Raw genomic sequence first — 18,880 nt, 5'->3', positions numbered from 1 at the left:
GTACTGGAGAGATGTATGAATGGAAGGGTTAGGGTACTGGAGGGATGTATTAATGGAAGGGTTAGGGTACTGGAGGGATGTATGAATTGAAGGTTTAGGATACTGGAGGGATGTATTAATGGAATGGTTAGGGTACTGGAGAGATGTATTAATGGAAAGGTTAGGGTACTGGAGAGATGTATGAATGGAAGGGTTAGGGTACTGGAGGGATGTATTAATGGAAGGGTTAGGGTACTGGAGGGATGTATGAATTGAAGGTTTAGGATACTGGAGGGATGTATTACTGGAATGGTTAGGGTACTGGGGAGATGTATTAATGGAAAGGTTAGGGTACTGGAGAGATGTATGAATGGAAGGGTTAGGGTACTGGAGGGATGTATTAATGGAATGGTTAGGGTACTGGAGAGATGTATGAATGGAATGGTTAGGGTACTGGAGAGATGTATTAATGGAAAGGTTAGGGTACTGGAGAGATGTATTAATGGAAGGGTTAGGGTACTGGAGAGATGTATGAATGGAAGGGTTAGGGTACTGGAGGGATGTATTAATGGAAGGGTTAGGGTACTGGAGGGATGTATGAATTGAAGGTTTAGGATACTGGAGGGATGTATTAATGGAATGGTTAGGGTACTGGAGAGATGTATTAATGGAAAGGTTAGGGTACTGGAGAGATGTATGAATGGAAGGGTTAGGGTACTGGAGGGATGTATTAATGGAAGGGTTAGGGTACTGGAGGGATGTATTAATGGAATGGTTAGGGTACTGGAGAGATGTATGAATGGAATGGTTAGGGTACTGGAGAGATGTATTAATGGAAAGGTTAGGGTACTGGAGAGATGTATTAATGGAAGGGTTAGGGTACTGGAGAGATGTATGAATGGAAGGGTTAGGGTACTGGAGGGATGTATTAATGGAAGGGTTAGGGTACTGGAGGGATGTATGAATTGAAGGTTTAGGATACTGGAGGGATGTATTAATGCAAGTGTTAGGGTATGGGTGGGATGTATTCATGGAAGGGTTAGGGTACTGGAGGGATGTATTAATGGAAGGGTTAAGGTACTGGAGGGATGAATTAATGGAAGGGTTAAGGTCCTGGAGGGATGTATTAATGGAAGGGTTAGGGTATTGGAGGGATGTATTCATGGAATGGTTAGGGTATTGGAGGGATGCATTCATGGAATGGTTAGGGTACTGGAGGGATGTATTAATGGAAGGGTTCGGGTATTGGAGGGATGTATTAATGGAAGGGTTATGGTATTGGAGGGATGTATTAATGGAAGAGTTAGGGTACTGGAGAGATGTATTAATGGAAGGGTTATGGTATTGGAGGGATGTATTAATGGAAGGGTTATGGTATTGGAGGGATGTATTAATGGAAGAGTTAGGGTACTGGAGGGATGTATTAATGGAAGGGTTAGGGTATTGGAGGGATGTATTAATGGAAGTGTTCGGGTATGGGTGGGATGTATGAATTGAAGGTTTAGGATACTGGAGGGATGTATTAATGGAAGGGTTAGGGTACTGGAGGGATGTATTAATGGAAGGGTTAGGGTATTGGAGGGATGTATGAATTGAAGGTTTAGGATACTGGAGGGATGTATGAATGGAAGGGTTAGGGTATGGGTGGGATGTATTCATGGAAAGGTTAGGATACTGGAGGGCTATATTAAAGGAGCGGTTCGGGTCCTGGAGAGATGTATTACATTGTTTACACGTCAGTATATATTCATAAATGTATGTTGAGAAATGTATCTCTGAGACAATGTTATTATTGTGTATTGCATTTATGCTTATTAAATCAATTTGCTAAATTAATTCCAAAATAGTCTTCAGTAAAATAAAACAAAGCTTGATGTTCAAGGCTGTTGAGTGTCTGCCCAGTCTTGCGAAGAGATCCCAGCTCTTGGCATTTGTTTGAGGCAGCCTTGTTGCTCACAGGATGTCTACATGTGCACAGAAAAGATAAACCATCAACTGTGCTTGGCATCACAATCAACACTACCAGTTCCCGTGCTGTCCTCTTCTTAGTTGCTAAAGGCTATAAAATATGCAAATGTACAACTTTCAGGCAGGAAAATTGCTTATAGTTTCCCATCTCTCAATTCAGGATATTCAACATTGGGTGGGAGCCAAAGGTTACTCTTCCTTGATGAAACTGAAATGACAGAAGCAGCAGGGGGCATCCCACATGATGCTAATCCTTTTAAAATGATGAATAAATAGGCAAGAAATGAAACAGCAGGGTGATTTGAAATGTGAGGCATTATTCAAAGTGAAACAAACAGATGAATGAGATTTGGTTTCAGAATGACCTGGAGCCGAGAGGATAACTGTTCAATTTCACCTCCTCCATCGCCACATTAGCAGTGGCCTAGAATACTGCAGCACCTCAAGGCCAGCCCCAGCATCGCAAATACGCTCATCAAGCACAGTGAGCAAGACTGAGCACAGAGGAAATCCCAGCCAGAGCACAAAAAAAGAGCATCATTTCACAGTATTCTCTCTGGTTGTGAGGCAATGGGAGCTCTGACTATCAGGGAGAAGCAGAAAGGGAAGGAAGCTTTGCCTCATGCCCACATACGGTGAATGGAGTATGAGTGTTAAAATGGTGCACAATATTTTTGCGGACAGGCTGATCCTAGTCGAATCAATGTTCTTTCCCCATGTTCCTATTCTTATTTGTCCTTTCTATGCAGCAAGATGGATTCAGAGCAAGGACGGGAACACATGCAGATGATCAAAGGCTGGAAGTGTGAGATTGGTGGAGTCGTACAGCACAACAAGGCCAGCCCACTCTGTTGGGCCCCAGCATCTGCTGAGCAAGGGGAGCAGAAGAGAAAACCATGACACTTTGTGCCCCAAAAACTGTTGTCTTTATTGAGAAGTAAAGGATGAAAGGCCAAACTCCCCAGTGCAGGACTGCACCAATTGTGAAATATTGCTGAATATTGTCAGCATGCAAAAGGTGGGGGAATGAGAAATAAACAAAATTGCATTGTTATAAGTACAGAGTCCTATAGCACAGAATATGCAATGGGGTGGAATTGCAGGGAATCGGCTTGTTAGTTACTCTGAGATTTGGTATTGACCCAAGCTGATCTATCAAATCAAAATTCAAATTGCTTCTGTCTCTTTTGGATTTCTTAATGTCCTGGCATGTTCTCAACCTCTTTCCTCTATTTTTTATTACCCTGCACCCCAGTTCTGATACTAGGTAAAGGTACCCATGGGGATTTCCTGGATCCAGAATATACTGAAAAGGGGACTGGATTCTCACTCCAATCGCTATCCAATGACTCCAGCTGAAAGGTGCGCATGTGTGGAGATGGGAAGAGAGCAGGAGTGATGCCCTTTGTGGTCACATAGCTCACTGTTTAAGTTTGCAATAGCAGAAAAGGTACTTCAGTGGGGTCTATATATATATATATATATATATATATCAAGGCTTGGGCTGATAAGTGGCAAGTAACATTCGTGCCACACAAGTGCCATGCAATGACCATCTCAAACAAGAGCGAATCTAACCATGTCACCTTGATGTTCAATGCCATTACCATTGCTGAATCCCCCACTATCAACATCCTGGGGGTTACCATTGACCAGAAACTGAACTGGACCAGCCACATAAATACTGTGGCTACAGGAGCAGGTTAGAGGCTGGGAATTCTGCAGCGAGTAACTCACCTCCTGACTCCCGAAAGCCTGTTCACCATCTACAAGGCACAAGTCAGGAGTGTGATGGAATACTCTCCATTTGCCTGGATGGATGCAGCTCCAACAACACTCAAGAAGCTCGACACCATCCAGGACAAAGCAGCCCGCTTGATTGACAACGCATCCATAAACATTCACTCCCTCCACCACCGATGCACAGTGGCAGCAGTGTGTATCATCTTCAAGATGCACTGCTGCAACGCACCAAAGTTCCTTTGACAGCACCTTCCAAACCCGTGACTTCTACCACCTAGAAGGACAAGGGCAGCAGATGCATGGGAACAAAACCACCCGCAAGTTCCCCTCCAAGCCACACACCATCCTGACTTGGAACTATAATCGCCGTTCCTTCATTGTCGCTGGGTCAAAATCCTGAAACTCACTTCCTAACAGCACCGTTGGTGTACCTACACCCCAAGGACAACAGCTGTTCAAGAAGACGGCTCACCACCGCCTTCTCAAGGTCAATTAGGGATGGGCAATAAATGCTGGCCCAGCAGGCCGACGACCACATCCCATGAACAAATAAAAAAAAGGTAGTGGATGATTGTCAGCACCCGTGGAAATTAACCTAACAAACAGGGAGTACCTTCAGGAGAAATGAAAAAGGGAAGGAAATTACAAAAGAATTTAGGCTGTACGAAACTATAGGAGGGAAATATCTCCTTCTAATTAGCAAACACTGAACAAAGGTTCATCCATCACAATTAGAGCTGTGACTCTTGGGGTCACCATAAGGTGTGTTGAGGTGCCACCTCCTGGTCATTAATGGAACTGTAGATTCAAAGCCTCTTCTTTGGCCTCCTTGTCTCGAGAGATATTGCCTGGAGGTAGTCAATGGTTTGTGGAGCAGTGCCTGGAGTGGCTAGAAAGGCCAATTCTAGAGTGACAGATTCTTCCACAGGCACTGCAGATAAAATTGGTTGTCGGGGCTGTTACACAGTTGGCTCTCTCCTTGCACTTCAGTCTTTTTTCCTGCCAACTGCTAAGTCTCATCAACGCGCCACTCTTTAGCCCCGCCTTTATGGCTGTCCGCCAGCTCTGGCGATCACTGGCAACTGACTCCCACAACTTGTGGTCAATGTCACAGGACTTCATGTCGCGTTTGCAGACGTCTTTAAAGTGGAGACATGAACGGCCGGTGGGTCTGATACCAGTGACGAGCTCGCTGTACAATGTGTCCTTGGGGATCCTGCAATCTTCCAGGCGGCTCACATGGCCAAGTGGGCCCACATCAGAGACGCCATCTATGACTCAGCAATGACCACCTTTGGCAAACGTGAGAAGCAGAATGCAGACTGGTTTCAATCTCACTTTGAAGAGTTGGAACCTGTCATAGCCGCTAAGCGCACTGCACTGTTGAACGACAAGAAAGCCCCCAGCGAGTTAACATCCGTAACACTTAAATTGGCCAAAAGCGCTGCACAAAGAACAGCCAAGCGCTGTGCAAATGACTAGTGGTAACACCTATGCAGTCGTATTCAGTGGGCCTCCGACACCGGAAATATCAGAGGAATGTATGATGGCATTAAGAGAGCTTTCGGGCCAACCATCAATTTAGAATTTTTAGAACATTACAGCGCAGTACAGGCCCTTCGGCCCTCGATGTTGCGCCGACCTGTGAAACCATCTGACCTACACTATTCCATTTTCATCCATGTGTCTATCCAATGTCCACTTAAATGCCCTTAAAGTTGGCGAATCTACTACTGCTGCAGGCAGGGCGTTCCACTCCCTTACTACTCTCTGAGTAAAGAAACTACCTCTCACATCTGTCCGATATCTATCACCCCTCAACTTGAAGCTATGTCCCCTCGTGTTTGCCATCACCATCCGAGGAAAAAGACGCTCACTATCCACCCTATCTAACCCTCTGATTATCTTATATGTCTCTATTAAGTCACCTCTCCTCCTCCTTCTCTCCAACGAAAACAACCTCAAGTCCCTCAGCCTTTCCTCGTAAGACCTTCCCTCCATACCAGGCAACATCCTAGTAAATCTCCTCTGCACCCTTTCCATAGCTTCCACATCCTTCCTATAATGCGGTGACCAGAACTGCACGCAATACTCCAGGTGCGGTCTCACCAGAGTTTTGTACAGCTGCAGCATGACCTCTTGGCTCCGAAACCCGACCCCCCTACTAATAAAAGCTAACACACCATATGCCTTCTTAACAGCCCTATTAACCTGGTTAGCAACCTTCAGGGATTTATGCACCTGGACACCAAGATCTCTCTGTTCATCTACACTACCAAGAATCCTCCCATTAGCCCAGTACTCTGCATTCCTGTTACTCCTTCCAAAGTGAATCAAGAAGATCGTCCCCCTCAATTTCAAAGCCTACTGCTCTGAATAACATACAAGTTGTATTAATCAACAGATATTAACTGCAAATGCTGGAAATTCATAGTATGTCTGTCAGCATCTGTAAACAGAAAAACAGGTTAATATCCCAGATTCCGCATGTATTTCCAGCATTGTTTTTATTTGATGCAAGTTGTGCACTCCTCAATGCATTATGCTCACTGGCCTCTGTACAAGTTAACTCCGCATCTTCAGGAATTTTAAAACCTATTATTACTGCACATGACATCCTTCTTTGAGTTTTCAGAAATAAGTTGTACAAGTATTGTGAGACTACATACATGTACACGAAAAATGTCAGAATGCATATTGTACACGCAAAGTGTAAGGGAACACAAGTGGTGTGAGTATACATTGTATGATTAGTGTAAGAATACATGCAAAACCTAAGTAGTGTGAGAGTATATGTTGTATCTGATTATACATGAGTGAGGTGAGAGTATATGTACATGAGTGGTCTAAGAATGTATGTTGTACTAATGGTATGACCGTACATAATTTGTACAACATAGAAACACAGAAAACAGGAGCAGGAGTAGCCTGCTCCACCATTCATTATGATCATGGCTGATCATCCAACTCAGTAACCTGTCCGGCTTTCTCCCCACACCCTTTGATCCCTTTAGATCCAAGAACTATATCTAACTCCTTCTTGAAAACATTCCATGTTTTGGCCTCAACTGCTTTCTGTGGTAGTGAATTCCACAGGCTCACCACTCTCTGGGTGAAGAAATTTCTCCTCATCACAGTCCTGAAAGGTTTACCCTGTATCCTTATACTATAACCCCTGGTTCTGGACTCCCCCACCATCGGGAACATCCTTCCTGCATCAACCCTGTCAAGTCCTGTTAGAATTTTATAGGTTTCTATGACTCTTCTGAACTCCAGCGAATATAATCCTAACCAACTCAATCTCTCCTCATATGTCAGTCCCGCCATCCCAGGAATCAGTCTGGTAAACTTTCACTGCATTCCCTCTATAGTAAGAACATCCTTCCTCAGACAAGGAGACCAAAATTGCACACAATATTCCAGGTATGGCCTCACAAATGCCCTGTATGATTGCAGCAAGACATCCCTGCTTCTGTACTCAAATCCTCTCGCTATGAAGGCCAACATACCATTTGCCTTTTTTACTGCCTGTTACACCTGCATGCTTAGCTTCAGTGACAGGTGTACGAGAAACACCCAAACGTGGTTTAAGAGCACGCAACAAGTGAGATACTTTTAAGCGGCTCAGTGATAATAATTTCTCCTATCTGCTTGCGTGAAAATGACTGTCCTCTGCTCACAGTTGTACATCCACAGCTGTAGAATTTAAATCCTACTGAACAGGCCTGTGACTGAGCTGGAGTATTAACTTTGTTGTCACAATGTTTTGTTGGATTTCTCACAGGTTATAAAGTACTCAAATTCAGGCTGAGGAAATATAATCCGACCTTGTAAATGTCTGCAAACAACATCGTCTACTGATCATGTTCAGTGGAGCAGTGCAGGTGATAGGCAGAGACGGAGGACAGGGAGCAGTGCAGGTGCCAGTCGGAGACACACAGGACAGGGGACAGTGCAAGTGCCAGGCAGAGACACACATGACAGGGAGCAGTGCAGGTGCCAGTCGGAGACACACAGGACAGGGATCAGTTTAAGGGCCAGGCAGAGACACAGAACAGGGAACAGAGTAGGTGCCAGGCAGAGAAACAGGGCAGGGAGCAGAGCAGGTGCCAGTCGGAAACACACAGGACAGGGAACAGTTTAAGTGCCAGGCAGAGACACACAGGACAGGGAGCAGTGCAGGTGCCAGTTGGAAACACACAGGACAGGGAACAGTTTAAGTGCCAGGCAAAGACACACAGGACAGGGAGCAGTGCAGGTGCCAGTCGGAGACACACAGGACAGGGATCAGTTTAAGTGCCAGGCAGAGACACAGAACAAGGAGCAGCGCAGGTGCCAGGCAGAGACACAGGACAGGGAGCAGTGCAGGTGCCAGACGGAGACGCACAGGATAGGGAACAGTTTAAGTGCCAGGCAAAGACACACAGGACAGGGAGCAGTGCAGGTGCCAGTCGGAGACACACAGGACAGGGATCAGATTAAGGGCCAGGCAGAGGCACAGAACAGAGAACAGAGTAGGTGCCAGGCAGAGAAACACAGGACAGGGAACAGTTTAAGTGCCAGGCAGAGACACAGAACAGGGAACAGAGTAGGTGCCAGGCAGAGAAACACAGGACAGGGAACAGTTTAAGTGCCAGGCAGAGACACACAGAACAAGGAGCAGCGCAGGTGCCAGGCAGAGACACAGGACAGGGAGCAGTGCAGGTGCCAGTCGGAAACACACAGGACAGGGAACAGTTTAAGTGCCAGGCAAAGACACACAGGACAGGGAGCAGTGCAGGTGCCAGTCGGAAACACACAGGACAGGGAACAGTTTAAGTGCCAGGCAAAGACACACAGGACAGGGAGCAGTGCAGGTGCCAGTCGGAGACACACAGGATAGGGAACAGTTTAAGTGCCAGGCAGAGACACACAGGACAGGGAGCAGTGCAGGTGCCAGTCGGAAACACACAGGACAGGGAACAGTTTAAGTGCCAGGCAAAGACACACAGGACAGGGAGCAGTGCAGGTGCCAGTCGGAAACACACAGGACAGGGAACAGTTTAAGTGCCAGGCAGAGACACAGAACAAGGAGCAGCGCAGGTGCCAGGCAGAGACACAGGACAGGGAGCAGTGCAGGTGCCAGTCGGAAACACACAGGACAGGGAACAGTTTAAGGGCCAGGCAGAGACACAGAACAAGGAGCAGCGCAGGTGCCAGGCAGAGACACAGGACAGGGAGCAGTGCAGGTGCCAGTCGGAGACACACAGGATAGGGAACAGTTTAAGTGCCAGGCAGAGACACACAGGACGGGGAGCAGTGCAGGTGCCAGTCGGAGACACACAGGATAGGGAACAGTTTAAGTGCCAGGCAGAGACACAGAACAAGGAGCAGCGCAGGTGCCAGGCAGAGACACGGGACAGGGAACAGATTAAGTGCCAGGCAGAGACACAGAACAAGGAGCAGTGCAGGTGCCAGGCAGAGACACAGGACAGGGAGCAGTTTAGGTGCCAGGCAAACAAACAGGACAGGGAGCAGTTTAGGTGCCAGGCAGACACACAGCACATGGAGCAGGGCAGGTGCCAGCCAAAGACACACAGGACAGGGAAATGAGTAGGTGCCCAGCAGAGAGACACAGGACAGGGAGCAGTGCAGGTGCCAGCCAAAGACACACAGGACAGGGAACTGAGTAGGTGCCAGCCAAAGACACACAGGACAGGGAGCAGTGCAGGTGCCAGCCAAAGACACACAGGACAGGGAACAGAGTAGGTGCCAGCCAAAGACACACAGGACAGGGAACAGAGTAGGTGCCACCCAAAGACACACAGGACAGGGAAGAGAGTAGGTGCCAGCCAAACACACACAGGACAGGGAACAGAGTTGGTGCCAGCCAAAGACACACAGGACAGGGAGGAGAGTAGGTGCCACCCAAGGACACACGGGACAGGGAACAGAGTAGGTGCCAGCCAAAGACACACAGGACAGGGAGGAGAGTAGGTGCCAGCCAATGACACACAGGACAGAGAACAGAGTAGGTGCCAGCCAAAGACACACAGGACAGGGAGCAGTGCAGGTGCCAGCCAAGGAAACACAGGACAGGGAACAGAGTAGGTGTCAGGCAGTGACACAGGACAGGGAACAGAGTAGGTGCCAGCCAAAGACAAACAGGACAGGGAACAGAGTAGGTGCCAGACAAAGACACACAGCACAGGGAACAGAGTTGGTGCCAGCCAAAGGCACACAGGACAGGGAAGAGAGTAGGTGCCAGCCAAAGACACACAGGACAGGGAACAGAGTAGGTGCCAGCCAAAGACACACAGGACAAGGAACAGAGTAGGTGCCAGCTAAGGACACACAGGACAGGGAACAGAGTAGGTGCCAGCCAAGGACACACAGGACAGGGAACAGAGGAGGTGCCAGCCAAGGACACACAGGACAAGGAACAGAGTAGGTGCCAGCCAAGGACACACAGGACAGGGAACAGAGGAGGTGCCAGCCAAAGACACACAGGACAGGGAGCAGTGCAGGTGCCAGCCAGGGACACACAGGACAGGGAACAGATTAGGTGCCAGCCAAAGACACCCAGGACAGGGAGCAGTGCAGATGCCAGCCAAGGACACACAGGACAGGGAACAGAGTAGATGCCAGCCAAAGACACACAGGACAGGGAACAGTGCAGGTACCAGCCAAGGACACACAGGACAGGGAACAGAGTTGGTGCCAGCCAAAGACACACAGGACAGGGAACAGAGTAGATGCCAGCCAAAGACACACAGGACAGGGAACAGAGTTGGTACCAGCCAAAGACACACAGGACAGGGAAGAGAGTAGGTGCCAGCCAAAGACACACAGGACAGGGAAGAGAGCAGGTGCCAGCCAAAGACACACAGGACAGGGAACAGAGTAGGTGCCAGCCAAAGACACACAGGGTAGGGAACAGAGTAGGAGCCAGCCAAGGACACACAGGACAGGGAACAGAGTAGGTGCCAGCCAAAGACACACAGGACTGGGAAGAGAGTAGGTGCCAGCCAAAGACACACAGGACAGGGAACAGAGTAGGTGCCTGCCAAAGACACACAGGACAGGGAGAAGTACAGGTGCCAGCCAAGGACACACAGGACAGGGAACAGAGTAGATGCCAGCCAAAGACACACAGGACAGGGAGCAGTGCAGGTGCCATCCAAGGACACACAGGACATGGAGCAGTGCAGGTGACAGGCAGTGACACACAGGACAGGGAACAGAGTAGGTGCCAGCCAAAGACACACAGGACAGGGAAGAGAGTAGGTGCCAGCCAAAGACACACAGGACAGGGAACAGAGTAGGTGCCAGCCAAAGACACACAGGACAGGGAACAGAGTAGGTGCCAGGCAAAGACACACAGGACAGGGAACAGAGTTGGTGCCAGCCAAAGGTACACAGGACAGGGAACAGAGTAGGTGCCAGCCAAAGACACACAGGACAGGGAGCAGAGAGGGGGCCAGCCAATGACACACAGGACAGGGAACAGAGTAGGTGCCAGCCAAGGACACACAGGACAGGGAACAGAGTAGGTGCCAGCCAAGGACACACAGGACAGGGAACAGAGTAGGTGCCAGCCAATGACACACAGGACAGGGAACAGAGTAGGTGCCAGCCACGGACACACAGGACATGGAACAGAGTAGGTGCCAGCCAAATACACACAGGACAGGGAAGAGAGTTGGTGCCAGCCAAAGACACACAGGACAGGGAGCAGTGCAGGTGCCATCCAAGTACACACAGGATAGGGTTCAGTGCAGGTAACAGCCAAGGACACACAGGAAAGGGAACAGAGTAGATGCCAGCCAAAGACACACAGGACAGGGAGCAGTGCAGATGCCTGCCAAAGACACACAGGACAGGGAACAGAGTAGGTGTCAGCCAAAGACACACAGGACAGGAAGCAGTGCAGGTGCCAGCAAAGGAGACACAGGACAGCGAACAGAGTAGATGCCAGCCAAAGACACACAGGACAGAGAGCAGGATAGGTGCCAGCCAAAGACACACAGGACAGGGAACAGAGTAGCTGTCAGCCAAAGACACAAAGGACAGGGAACAGAGTAGGTGCCAGCCAAAGACTCACAGGACAGGGAAGAGAGTTGGTGCCAGCCAAAGACACACAGGACAGGGAGCAGAGTAGGTGTCACCATAAGACACACAAAACAGGGAACAGAGTAGGTGTCAGCCAAAGACACACAGGACAGGGAACAGAGTAGGTGCCAGCCAAAGACACACAGGACAGTGAACAGAGTAGGTGCCAGCTAAGTACACACAGGACAGGGAACAGAGTAGGTGCCAGCCAAGGACACACAGGACAGGGAACAGAGTAGGTGCCAGACAATGACACACAGGACAGGGAACAGAGTAGGTGCCAGCCAAGGACACACAGGACAGGGAACAGAGTAGGTGCCAGCCAATGACACACAGGACAGGGAACAGAGTAGGTGCCAGCCACGGACACACAGGACATGGAACAGGGTAGGTGCCAGCCAAAGACACACAGGACAGGGAACACAGTAGCTGCCAGCCAAAGACACACAGGACAGGGAACAGAGTAGGTGCCAGCCAAATACACACAGGACAGGGAAGAGAGTTGGTGCCAGCCAAAGCCACACAGGACAGGGAGCAGTGCAGGTGCCATCCAAGGACAATAGGATAGGGTTCAGTGCAGGTAACAGCCAAGGACACACAGGACAGGGAACAGAGTAGATGCCAGACAAAGACACACAGGACAGGGAGCAGTGCAGATGCCTGCCAAAGACACACAGGACAGGGAACAGAGTAGGTGTCAGCCAAAGACACACAGGACAGGAAGCAGTGCTGGTGCCAGCAAAGGACACACAGGACAGGGAACAGAGTAGATGCCAGCCAAAGACACACAGGACAGGGAGCAGAACAGGTGCCAGCCAAAGACACACAGGACAGGGAGCAGAGTAGGTGTCAGCCAAAGACACAAAGGACAGGGAACAGAGTCGGTGCCAGCCAAAGACACACAGGACAGGGAAGAGAGTTGGTGCCAGCCAAAGACACACAGGACAGGGAGCAGAGTAGGTGTCAGCCAAAGACACACAGGACAGGGAACAGAGTAGGTGTCAGCCAAAGACACACAGGACAGGGAACAGAGTAGGTGCCAGCCAAAGACACACAGGACAGGGAACAGAGTAGGTGCCAGCTAAGGACACACAGGACAGGGAACAGAGTAGATGCCAGCCAAGGACACACAGGACAGGGAAGAGACTCGGTGCCAGCCAAGGACACACAGGACAGGGAACAGAGTAGGTGCCAGCCAAGGACACACAGGACAAGGAACAGAGTAGGTGCCAGCCAAGGACACACAGGACAGGGAACAGGGTAGGTGCCAGCCAAAGACACACAGGACAGGGAACAGAGTAGGTGCCAGCCAAAGACACACAGGACAGGGAGCAGCGCAGGTGCCAGCCAAGGACACACAGGACAGGGAACAGATTAGGTGCCAGCCAAAGACACCCAGGACAGGGAGCAGTACAGGTGCCAGCCAAGGACACACAGGACAGGGAACAGAGTAGATGCCAGCCAAAGACACACAGGACAGGGAGCAGTACAGATACCAGCCAAGGACACACAGGACAGGGAACAGAGTTGGTGCCAGCCAAAGACACACAGGACAGGGAACAGAGTAGATGCCAGCCAAAGACACACAGGACAGGGAACAGAGTTGGTATCAGCCAAAGACACACAGGACAGGGAAGAGAGTAGGTGCCAGCCAAAGAGACACAGGACAGGGAACTGAGTCGGGGCCAGCCAAAGACACGCAGTATAGGGAGCAGTGCAGGTACCAGCCAAGGACACACAGGACAGGGAACAGAGTTGGTGCAGCCAAAGACACACAGGACAGGGAACAGAGTAGATGCCAGCCAAAGACACACAGGACAGAGAACAGAGTAGGTGCCAGCCAAAGACATACAGGACAGGGAACTGAGTAGATGCCAGCCAAAGACACACAGGACAGGGAACAGAGTAGGTGCCAGCCAAAGACACACAGGATAAGGAACAGTGTAGATGCCAGCCAAGGACACACAGGACAGGGAACAAAGCACGTGCCAGCCAAAGACACACAGGAAAGGGAACAGTTTAGCTGCCAGCCAAAGAAACACGGGACAGGGAAGAGAGTTGGTGCCAGCCAAAGACACACAGGACAGGGAACAGAGTAGGTGTCAGCCAAAGACACACAGGACAGGGAACAGAGGAGGTGCCAGCCAAAGACACGAGGACAGCGAGCAGACTAGGTGCCAGCCAAAGACACACAGGACAGGGAACAGAGTAGGTGCCACCCAAAGACACGCAGGACAGGGAGCAGACTTGGTGCCAGCCAAAGACACACAGGACAGGGAACAGAGTAGGTGCGAGCCAAGGACACACAGGACAGGGAACAAAGCACGTGCCAGCCAAAGACACACAGGACAGGGAACAGTTTAGCTACCAGCCAAAGAAACACAGGACAGGGAAGAGAGTTGGTGCCAGCCAAAGACACACAGGACAGGGAACAGAGTAGGTGTCAGCCAAAGACACACAGGACAGGGAACAGAGGAGGTGCCAGCCAAAGACACGAAGGACAGCGAGCAGACTAGGTGCCAGCCAAAGACACACAGGACAGGGAACAGAGTAGGTGCCACCCAAAGACACGCAGGACAGGGAGCAGACTTGGTGCCAGCCAAAGACACACAGGACAGGGAACAGAGTAGGTGTCAGCCAAAGACACACATGACAGGGAACAGAGCAGGTGCCAGCCAAGGACACACAGACCATGGAGCAGTGCAGGTGTCAGGCTGTGACACACAGGACAGGGAGCAGAGTAGGTGCCTGCCAAGGACACACAGGACAGTGAGCAGTGTAGGTGCCAGCCAAAGACACACAGGACAGGGAGCAGTCCAGGTGCCAGCCAAGGACACACAGGACAGGGAACAGAGTAGATGCCAGCCAAAGACACACAGGACAGGGAAGAGAGTAGGTGCCAGCCAAAGACACACAGGACAGGGAGCAGTGTAGGTGCCAGCCAAAAAAACACAGGACAGGGAGCAGTCCAGGTGACAGCCAAGGACTCACAGAACAGGGAAGAGAGTTGGTGCCAGCCAAAGACACACAGGACAGGGAAGAGAGTAGGTGCCAGCCAAAGACACACAGGACAGGGAGCAGTGCAGGTGCCAGCCAAGGACACACAGGACAGGGAACAAAGTAGATGCCAGCCAAAGACACACAGGACAGGGAGCAGTGCAGGTGCCAATCAAAGACACACAGGACAGGGAACATAGTAGGTGTCAGCCAAAGACACACAGGACAGTGAGCAGAGTAGCTGCCAGCCAAAGACACACAGGACAGGGAACAGAGTAGGTGCCAGCCAAATACACACAGGACAGGGAAGAGAGTTGGTGCCAGCCAAAGACACACAGGACAGGGAACAGTGTAGGTGCCTGCCAAGGACACACAGGACAGGGAGCAGTGTAGGTGCCAGCCAAAGACACACAGGACAGGGAAGAGAGTAGGTGCCAGCCAAGGACACACAGGACAGGGAGCAGTGTAGGTGCCAGCCAAAGACACACAGGACAGGGAAGAGAGTAGGTGCCAGCCAAAGAGACACAGGACAGGGAACTGAGTCGGGGCCAGCCAAAGACACGCAGTACAGGGAGCAGTGCAGGTACCAGCCAAGGACACACAGGACAGGGAACAGAGTTGGTGCAGCCAAAGACACACAGGACAGGGAACAGAGTAGATGCCAGCCAAAGACACACAGGACAGAGAACAGAGTTGGTACCAGCCAAAGACACAAAGGACAGGGAAGAGAGTAGCTGCCAGCCAAAGACACACAGGATAGGGAACAGAGTAGGTGCCAGCCAAAGACACACAGGACAGTGAACAGAGTAGGTGCCAGCCAAAGACACACAGGATAGGGAGCAGTGCAGATGCCAGCCAAGCACACACAGGACAGGGAACAGAGTAGGTGTCAGCCAAAGACACACAGGACAGGGAGCAGAGTAGGTGTCAGCCAAAGACATACAGGACAGGGAACAGAGTAGATGCCAGCCAAAGACACACAGGACAGGGAACAGTTTAGCTGCCAGCCAAAGACACACAGGACAGGGAAGAGAGTTGGTGACAGCCAAAGACACACAGGACAGGGAAGAGAGTAGGTGCCTGCCAAAGACACACAGGACAGGGAACAGAGTAGGTGTCAGCCAAAGACACACAGGACAGGGAACAGAGTAGGTGCCAACCAAGGACACACAGACCATGGAGCAGTGCAGGTGTCAGGCAGTGACACACAGGACAAGGAGCAGAATAGGTGCCAGCCAAGGACACACAGGACAGGGAGCAGTGTCGGTGCCAGCCAAAGACACACAGGACAGGGAACAGAGTAGGTGTCAGCGAAAGATACACAGGACAGGGAGCAGTGCAGGTGCCGGCCAAAGACACACAGGACAGGGAACAGAGTAGGTGCCAGCCAAAGACACACAGGATAGGGAGCAGTGCAGATGCCAGCCAAGCACACACAGGACAGGGAACAGAGTAGGTGTCAGCCAAAGACACACAGGACAGGGAGCAGAGTAGGTGTCAGCCAAAGACATACAGGACAGGGAACAGAGTAGATGCCAGCCAAAGACACACAGGACAGGGAACAGTTTAGCTGCCAGCCAAAGACACACAGGACAGGGAAGAGAGTTGGTGACAGCCAAAGACACACAGGACAGGGAAGAGAGTAGGTGCCTGCCAAAGACACACAGGACAGGGAACAGAGTAGGTGTCAGCCAAAGACACACAGGACAGGGAACAGAGTAGGTGCCAACCAAGGACACACAGACCATGGAGCAGTGCAGGTGTCAGGCAGTGACACACAGGACAGGGAGCAGAATAGGTGCCAGCCAAGGACACACAGGACAGGGAGCAGTGTCGGTGCCAGCCAAAGACACACAGGACAGGGAACAGAGTAGGTGTCAGCGAAAGATACACAGGACAGGGAGCAGTGCAGGTGCCGGCCAAAGACACACAGGACAGGGAACAGAGTAGGTGCCAGCCAAAGACACACAGGACAGGGAACAGTGTAGGTGCCAGCCAAGGACACACAGGACAGGGAACAGAGTAGGTGCCGGCCAAGGACACACCGGACAGGGAACAGTGTAGGTGCCAGCCAAAGACACACAGGACAGGGAACAGAGTAGGTGCCACCCAAAGACACGCAGGACAGGGAGCAGACTTGGTGCCAGCCAAAGACACACAGGACAGGGAACAGAGTAGGTGCGAGCCAAGGACACACAGGACAGGGAACAAAGCACGTGCCAGCCAAAGACACACAGGACAGGGAACAGTTTAGCTGCCAGCCAAAGAAACACAGGACAGGGAAGAGAGTTGGTGCCAGCCAAAGACACACAGGACAGGGAACAGAGTAGGTGTCAGCCAAAGACACACAGGACAGGGAACAGAGGAGGTGCCAGCCAAAGACACGAAGGACAGCGAGCAGACTAGGTGCCAGCCAAAGACACACAGGACAGGGAACAGAGTAGGTGCCACCCAAAGACACGCAGGACAGGGAGCAGACTTGGTGCCAGCCAAAGACACACAGGACAGGGAACAGAGTAGGTGTCAGCCAAAGACACACATGACAGGGAACAGAGCAGGTGCCAGGCAAGGACACACAGACCATGGAGCAGTGCAGGTGTCAGGCAGTGACACACAGGACAGGGAGCAGAGTAGGTGCCTGCCAAGGACACACAGGACAGGGAGCAGTGTAGGTGCCAGCCAAAGACACACAGGACAGGGAGCAGTCCAGGTGCCAGCCAAGGACACACAGGACAGGGAACAGAGTAGATGCCAGCAAAAGACACACAGGACAGGGAAGAGAGTAGGTGCCAGCCAAGGACACACAGGACAGGGAGCAGTGTAGGTGCCAGCCAAAAAAACACAGGACAGGGAGCAGTCCAGGTGACAGCCAAGGACTCACAGAACAGGGAAGAGAGTTGGTGCCAGCCAAAGACACACAGGACAGGGAAGAGAGTAGGTGCCAGCCAAAGACACACAGGACAGGGAGCAGTGCAGGTGACAGCCAAGGACACACAGGACAGGGAACAAAGTAGATGCCAGCCAAAGACACACAGGACAGGGAGCAGTGCAGGTGCCAATCAAAGACACACAGGACAGGGAACATAGTAGGTGTCAGCCAAAGACACACAGGACAGGGAGCAGAGTAGCTGCCAGCCAAAGACACACAGGACAGGGAACAGAGTAGGTGCCAGCCAAATACACACAGGACAGGGAAGAGAGTTGGTGCCAGCCAAAGACACACAGGACAGGGAACAGTGTAGGTGCCTGCCAAGGACACACAGGACAGGGAGCAGTGTAGGTGCCAGCCAAAGACACACAGGACAGGGAGCAGTCCAGGTGCCAGCCAAGGACACACAGAACAGGGAACAGAGTAGATGCCAGCCAAAGACACACAGGACAGGGAAGAGAGTAGGTGCCAGCCAAGGACACACAGGACAGGGAGCAGTGTAGATGCCAGCCAAAGACACACAGGACAGGGAAGAGAGTAGGTGCCAGCCAAAGAGACACAGGACAGGGAACTGAGTCGGGGCCAGCCAAAGACACGCAGTACAGGGAGCAGTGCAGGTACCAGCCAAGGACACACAGGACAGGGAACAGAGTTGGTGCAGCCAAAGACACACAGGACAGGGAACAGAGTAGAAGCCAGCCAAAGACACACAGGACAGAGAACAGAGTTGGTACCAGCCAAAGACACAAAGGACAGGGAAGAGAGCAGTTGCCAGCCAAAGACACACAGGATAGAGAACAGAGTAGGTGCCAGCCAAAGACACACAGGACAGGGAACAGAGTAGGTGCCAGCCAAAGACACACAGGATAAGGAGCAGTGCAGATGCCAGCCAAGCACACACAGGACAGGGAACAGAGTAGGTGTCAGCCAAAGACACACAGGACAGGGAGCAGAGTAGGTGTCAGCCAAAGACATACAGGACAGGGAACAGAGTAGATGCCAGCCAAAGACACACAGGACAGGGAACAGAGTAGGTGCCAGCCAAAGACACACAGGACAGGGAACAGTTTAGCTGCCAGCCAAAGACACACAGGACAGGGAAGAGAGTTGGTGACAGCCAAAGACACACAGGACAGGGAAGAGAGTAGGTGCCTGCCAAAGACACACAGGACA

This window comes from Heterodontus francisci, chromosome 30 (genome assembly GCF_036365525.1).
Source record: "Heterodontus francisci isolate sHetFra1 chromosome 30, sHetFra1.hap1, whole genome shotgun sequence".
Taxonomy (NCBI): Eukaryota; Metazoa; Chordata; class Chondrichthyes; order Heterodontiformes; family Heterodontidae; genus Heterodontus; species Heterodontus francisci.
The sequence above is the reverse complement of the archived record's forward strand: the minus strand, read 5'-3'. Positions refer to the sequence as shown.